The 6563-nt window shown below is 56.4% G+C and overlaps 1 non-coding gene across 1 annotated transcript; it reads left to right on the top strand.

Moving 5' to 3' along the window:
• Nucleotides 1-263: 263 nt before the first annotated feature.
• On the top strand, nt 264-345 carry TRNAS-GCU (transfer RNA serine (anticodon GCU)). The gene has a single exon. It is a non-coding gene; the product is annotated as a tRNA-Ser (tRNA).
• Nucleotides 346-6563: the final 6218 nt, after the last annotated feature.

The raw sequence follows: 6563 nt of genomic DNA, 5'->3' as shown, positions 1-6563 counted from the left end.
CGGGAGAGTGGACCAGTCCCAAAAGGGAAAAACTGGAGGCTGGCTCCTTCTCTCCCATGTCAAAGAGTATAAAAAGTTGTAGGCGTCGGGAGCAGGAGCTGGAGCTGGAGCTGGAGCAGGAGCAGCAAGATCAGGAGCAGTGGCAGCGGCAGTGGCAGCAGTGGCAGGAGCAGGAGCAGGAGCAGGAGCAGGAGCAGGAGCAACAGCAGCAGTGGCAGTGGCAGCGGCAGTGACAGCAGTGGCAGGAGCAGCAGCAGCATGCTGACGAGGTGGCCGAGTGGTGAAGGCGATGGACTGCTAATCCATTGTGCTCTGCACGCGTGGGTTCGAATCCCATCCTCGTCGGTCAGCCCAACAATGGTCCCAAAAATGGGAGTTTCTGAGTGTGAGCAGCTCAATGCGTGCCCCCAAGTATGCCTTTGTTTTGAGATGAGAGTTGCCTGAAAAGAACTTGCAAGGTTTTGAAGTGGCTCAGGACACACCTCAACCTCTTCTGTCTCCACATAGGCAAGAGGAACAAGAAGGGAAAGAAGGAAGATCCAGGGAGCTCACAAGGACGGTCAGCCTCTCCTCGGTCCCTGGGAAGACGATAGATCAAAACGTCCTGGAAGTCGTTTCCAAACAACGGTAGCTCAGGAATGTGGTTGGGAGTAGTAAGCATGGGTTTACGAAGGAGCAGTCATGCTTAACCAAGCTGGTAGCCTTCTACAGTGAGGTGACTAGCTTGGTGGAGAAGGGAAGAGCAGTGGATGTTGTTTACTTTGCCTTCAGTAAGGCTCAACCAGCCACGGGAACAAAAACCAAAAGACGCGTAAACCACTTTCTGTCACAGAACATTTCAAGCAAGATATTTTTTTATGGGAGACATTGCTCTTATCTGTTCACAGAATCCCAGAATCGCTGGGGTTGGAGGGGACCTCCTGAGATCCTTCAGTCCAAGCCAACTGCTCCAGCAGGGTCAACCTGAGCTGGTTGCCTAGGACATAGTCCAGTTGGGTTTTGAGTAGCTCCAACAACCTCCACAACCTCTCTGGGCAACCTGGTTCACTGTTTGACCCCCCTCACGGTAAGAAAGTGGTTTCTTGCCTTGAGATGGAATTTCGTGTGTTTTAATTCGTGCCCATTGCCTCTTGTGCTGCCAGTTGGTACTACCGAGAAGAGTCTGGCTCCCTCTTCATTCCCTTCCATCAGGTATGGGAAGAATCCCAGCTCTCACAGCCTCCCCTCATATTTCAGACACACCAAGCCCTTAACCAGTTTTGTGACAAAGCAGGGATCTGCAGGGAAGACCCGTGTGGAGGCAGGGGTAGCCAGCAGGCAGCCATGCCACCAAGGGATGTGCTGTCCCAGGTGGTCAGGAGCGCCTTGGCAGGGGTCAGAGGGACAGGGATGATCCAGTGTGGTTATGAAAGGCACAGAGGTGGCTGGAGCCTCTTCCTGCCCACACAACCTCCCCTCTCTTACACACGTTTGCACATTACAACCCATACACACGTGACCGACCACACCGATCAACCCAGGCAGCAACACTCAGCACTCAACAAAGGGCACCGAGGGCCTCGTCCAGGTCCCCTTTCTGGCTGATCACAGTGAAGGTCTGTGAGTGGGAAAACATTACACACATGTACAATGTGGATCCCTCCATCAGCCGGGCTGAGACACCCTGCTGCCCTGTATCTGGTGCCTGGCTCCAGTTGGCTGGACACCCTGGTCCTTCTGGTAGCCAGCTCCTCCAGTTCTCTCGCCCCTAGAGACTCGCACACAGACACAAACAGGCCCCACGGTGTCTCTGGCAGTTGGCCAGGACCCTCTGGTGCCTCCTGTAGCCAACTCCTTCTGTGACCCCACCCTCAGAGGCACACCCCCCTACGTGGCTCCCAAGCCGCTTTACCCACTCGCTCCATCATCTGGCTTGACGCTCGAGAGCAATCACACACTGACTGGCATACCCTCACACGCTCCACTCGCTGGCACGTTATTTCCACTCACCCTGGTCTGTCCAGGTGCCGGCACCCCAGACAAACAGTCCCAATGACCTCTGGTCCCACTCCAGTGACGGGCACCACCGAGACAGGAACCACGGCAACGTGTGGTTTGACTCCAGTTGCTGGCCCCTAGACTTCCATACACACACACACACACACAGAGAATAGAGAGCCCCTCGCTCGCCAGGGAAAATAGTTAGGAATAGAACTTAAGAAGAAGAAGAAGAAGAAGACAGGACAGGCTGCACTGATCAGAAGCAGGGCATGGCCGGGCAAGCATCCTGAACAGCAACCAATTCTTGAGTGACAGCCGTGTTATCCCATCTTCCCTCTACTTTTCTCACCTTCCTTCCTCCCAGTGCCACCCTGAACCCTCCCTTCCCCCACCTCTGGTTCCTCCCCCAAATCATCCCATACTGAGCCTCGTGCTGTCCTGTGATGCTTTTCCCCTGCACTCATCACAGTTTTCCAGTGCTTAAAGGCCGCTACAAAGAGGACGGAGACTCTCTCTTAACAAAGAGCCACGTGGAGAGGACAGGGAGCAACCGGGAGAGGTTTCACCTTGATATAAGAAAGACATTTTTTACAGTGAGAACAATCGTTCACTGCAACAACCTCCCCAGGGACGTGGTAGGGGCCTCATGACTGGAGGTTTTCAAGGTGCGATTGGACAGGGTGCTACATAATCTCATCTAGGCTCCCTTTCCCGCAAAAGGTTGGACCAGATGATCTTCTGAGGTCCCTTCCCGTCGGGGAGATTCGATGATTCTATGAATATTCGGGCTTCCTTCATTACTCTGTTTTGTGGCTTTCGAGGTGTGCCGATGAGTAATGGGGCTCCTTCCACAAGAGCTCTCACCCCAAAGTGGCCTCGTCTCCATTGCTATGGGATGTCAGGGGCGAAAGACGAGGCGCCCTCAAACCCAGGAACTACGCAGAAACCCGTAGTTTTACCAAGGGAGGAACTCTTTTGGAGACTCAGCCGGTTGGGATTGGAGAAGAGGGGAGAATGAAACATGACTCGCCCGCAAAGCTGATGCCCAATGTCTTTAATGAGAAAATCAAAGGAAAATGGAAAAGACGAGAGCTTAAGCGATGCATTTTGGAGGCTGAGTAAAGCTCAGAGAAGTGCTGCCATCTGAAGGAAAACCTCCACGCCAGGGATGCTTCGTTTCCAATTCCCCTTCAAGGCTCTGGCACTCCTGTGTCAGTCACCTAGACCCATTGCTACGGAAGGAAGCAGGAGGTAGTTCATGGGGAGCATAAGGTAAAGCAGAGCAAGACGGGGAAAGAGAGAGGCTTCCTGGGAAGAGAGGGAAGGCCAGCGCAGGCCCCTTCCTCCAGGCGGAGCGCTGGGAGCCCGGCTCCTCTGCAGACCGTGGCCGCGCTCTCAGGGCTTGGCTCCAGGTCTGTCCTCGAGGCTCCTGGCGCTCAACCACGGGCAGGCAATCCGCGGGCTTCAGCATAAGAGATTGCCCCGCCCCAGAGGCCCCCAGAGCCCACGGCCCAGACCGGACCACCCAAAGCCCCCCAGCCCCAGGGAGCCCCCAGAAGCGATGGGCACACTGCCAGCGCTGAGAGAGCTCCCCACGGCAGCCGACGCGGTGGATCCCACGGCTGTGCTCTGGGGGAAGGAGCTGAGGATTGGGCCCGGCAGCGTCACCAGGACTGGCGAGGGCTGGATCGCAACGCTGGAGTCGGCGCACCGGATGACGCACGGCTCGTTGCAGCTGTTGGCAAGCGGGGTTGGGCCGCAGGTGGCTGGCAGGCACGGGCTGTAGCACGACATGTCTCGCGGAGGGAGGCGACCCTGCAAGACCGGGAGGGAGCAGAGGGCATTAGCTGTCGGGCCCTTTCAGACCCCCAGCTTGGCTCCTCTGAGAACGGGCAGTGCCTGGGGGCTCAGCAGAGAGAGATTTGGGATGGGGCACAAGTCAAGAAAGCCGTGTCCAGCAGGAGGGCCCGCAACGGTGCCCTGCTGTGCTTTTGGCAGAACACCACAACGCACCCTCCTCTCCGCCGCCTTAACCTCCCCGCTGCCTGGTCACACCCTGCCGTATCTGAAGACCTCTTCTCTCACCCGCCTGGGATGTCTCACCCACAGGGACCTGGGCTAACCCGGCCAGAGTTACTTGCAACACCCCCATGAAATGCAGGGTCCCACTTGGTAAACATTCTCCAAGGCGGAAGCAGTGGCATGGCCCAAGAGTAGACGGACCTCCAGTGTCTGCAGAGAGGGGGTTTCTGGGCGTTTTGGTGGGCCTGCGGTGGGTATTTGTTTGTAATTGAAGGGTGATCTGAGAGGGTCCGCCCAAACGCAAGGAAGCTCCCCCTGCCCAAATCAAGCTCCTTCGCAGCCTATACCTCAGCCGGCCCTGCCACTCCCAGGCACGCCTGCCCCACGGAGGCACTCTGCTACCTCCAGTTGCTCCATTACCAAGGGTACGTCTGCAGGCTGTGAGGATATTTCACAACAATCCTTCTGCTCAGCCTTGAAGGCTGCCGTTGAAAATCTGGTAGCAAAGGCACCCCAGAGAGAGTCCTCAGTAAGCCCCCTCCCGGTATGAGGAAACGGATGCCAGGTTTTTCAGACGGGTTGAGCATAGCCTTGATGCTGTGGCCTTAGTCAGGGAAAGATCTTCTCCTGCAGACCAGGAGGCTCCCTCTTCTTGGCATCGGCCTGTGTACTTCCTGATCATCAGCCCTTGCACCAGCATCAAGTTGTTTGCTCAGCCAAACGGGTCTCCTTCTCCCCCCCCACCCCCCGCCCTCAAGAGCCCTCGTCTTGTCAGGTCAGGCTCCTCTCACCCACTTCTCTCACGAGGGGCCATGGCTGAGTAAAACGCAACAGGGCTTCTGAAGACAGCAGCCACTACAGAAGGCGGCGTCTATGGTGGGACTAGCTCTCCTGAGGCAAGCTCCTCGTCATGCCACTAATGCAAAAGGAGCATTGCTGAACTGCGGATGGTGGAGGAAGCGCCCGGTCGTTGGTTAGAGGGTGCTGGCCGTACGCCCCGAGCCTTGGAAAGAGCCACGGCTGGCAAAGAAACCAACCAATGCCCTGTTTCACATCCTAGACCATTCACCGAGGACAAGGGAGGCAAAATGCATGCAGCCCCCTCCACAAAAACTGTCCTGCCAACCGAGGAGACAAGAGGCAAAATGAACTGAGACTTACCAACTTCACAGAGCAGAGGAAGGCACGAGGAGAGGATAGAGGAGCTGGGAGTTGGGCACGCTTTTATACTGCGGCCCAGAGCCCCGGGGGAGCTGAAAAATGACACAAACATGAAGCATGTTGAGAAACAGCAATTTTGGCTTCTCAAAGCTCTGCCGGTAGATGAAAGACATGCCTCCTTTGCCTGAAATGCTTGGCTCCCTTTTCATCCTGGGTAGCACTGAAGTGATTTTGTTGATAGCAACTATGTTTCTTCCCCAGACCAATGCTCGTTTGAGGTCTCATTCCAGTTGCTGGTGAAGCCTTGCAGCAGATTCAGGCCATGAGCAGGCGGTGTGCGCGTCCTGCCCTTCCTGGGGAACATGGCCGCCGCTTACGTAGGACTTTGCCTGTGGAGCACGCCTGAAGGCCACTCAGAAGGGTCTCTCTTTGACGGGCTGAGGCCGACCCTGAGCAACACCAGTGCCTGCAGGCTATGGAGTTGCTCAGAGCCCAGCCAAGCCTCTGCAGGATGGCTGTTCCGCTGAGGGACAGAGAACGGAGGAGACGCAGATCCCCGGGGTGATTGGAAGGGGATGGTCGAACAAGGCCCTCCTGCGGTCTGGAGAGAAACCCCGTTGTGAGCAGGGATGGGGACACTGAGGCCATTGCTGGAGTGGATCAGGCTACTTGGTGGCAGATCTCTGCTCCCCTCGGGCCTCGGTGAGGCACATACTTTCCAGCCACGCAAAGGGAGCCCAGCAGTTCAGCTGTTGTCTTCGGTCCGGAAAGGCCAGCGTGTTTTCTTTGGGGACTGCACAGCCCTTGCCTTGCCTGCCAGGACTTTACTCATTACTCTCCTGAGGAGAAGCAACGGCTCAACGTGGCCCTGGAGAGCGGTGAAGGAGCCTGCTGACTCATGCCTGAAAGTGAGCCGTCACCAAGTGGACCTGTTTGCTTCGGCGCAGTCTTCCCAAACAACACTCGCCTTTGCATCATTGCTGGGTGGCTTGTTCAGGTCACTGACCCAGAGGGTCTGGCTTGTTTTCCCTGGCTCAGGGACGAGTTGGCACATTCAGAGCCCTTTAATTGCAAGGTAGCACCAGCAGACCACCTCGGAGTCACCCGTGAGTCACCAGAAAGTGCTGAGGCACTATGAGAGACCGCAGCTCCACCTCGGTGCGAATCATCCATGCACTGGCATCAGGGGCTCTGGGGGAAATGGATTCCAACATGCAGGGGACCCTAGGCGCAACCTCATGTCCGCATTCCTGCAGCAGTGCAGCTTTTTGTACAGTGTTGTCATGGCTGTTAGCGTCTTGCCCAACCACTTGGTGACTCCTTGAAATCCAGGTCATGCTCCTTGGTGAAAGAGCAGCCAAAGGAGGACAGCACGGATGTGCCCTGACATTCCCACTCCC

The sequence above is a fragment of the Aptenodytes patagonicus genome, chromosome 16 (genome assembly GCF_965638725.1).
Source record: "Aptenodytes patagonicus chromosome 16, bAptPat1.pri.cur, whole genome shotgun sequence".
Taxonomy (NCBI): Eukaryota; Metazoa; Chordata; class Aves; order Sphenisciformes; family Spheniscidae; genus Aptenodytes; species Aptenodytes patagonicus.
The sequence above is the reverse complement of the archived record's forward strand: the minus strand, read 5'-3'. Positions and strand labels throughout refer to the sequence as shown.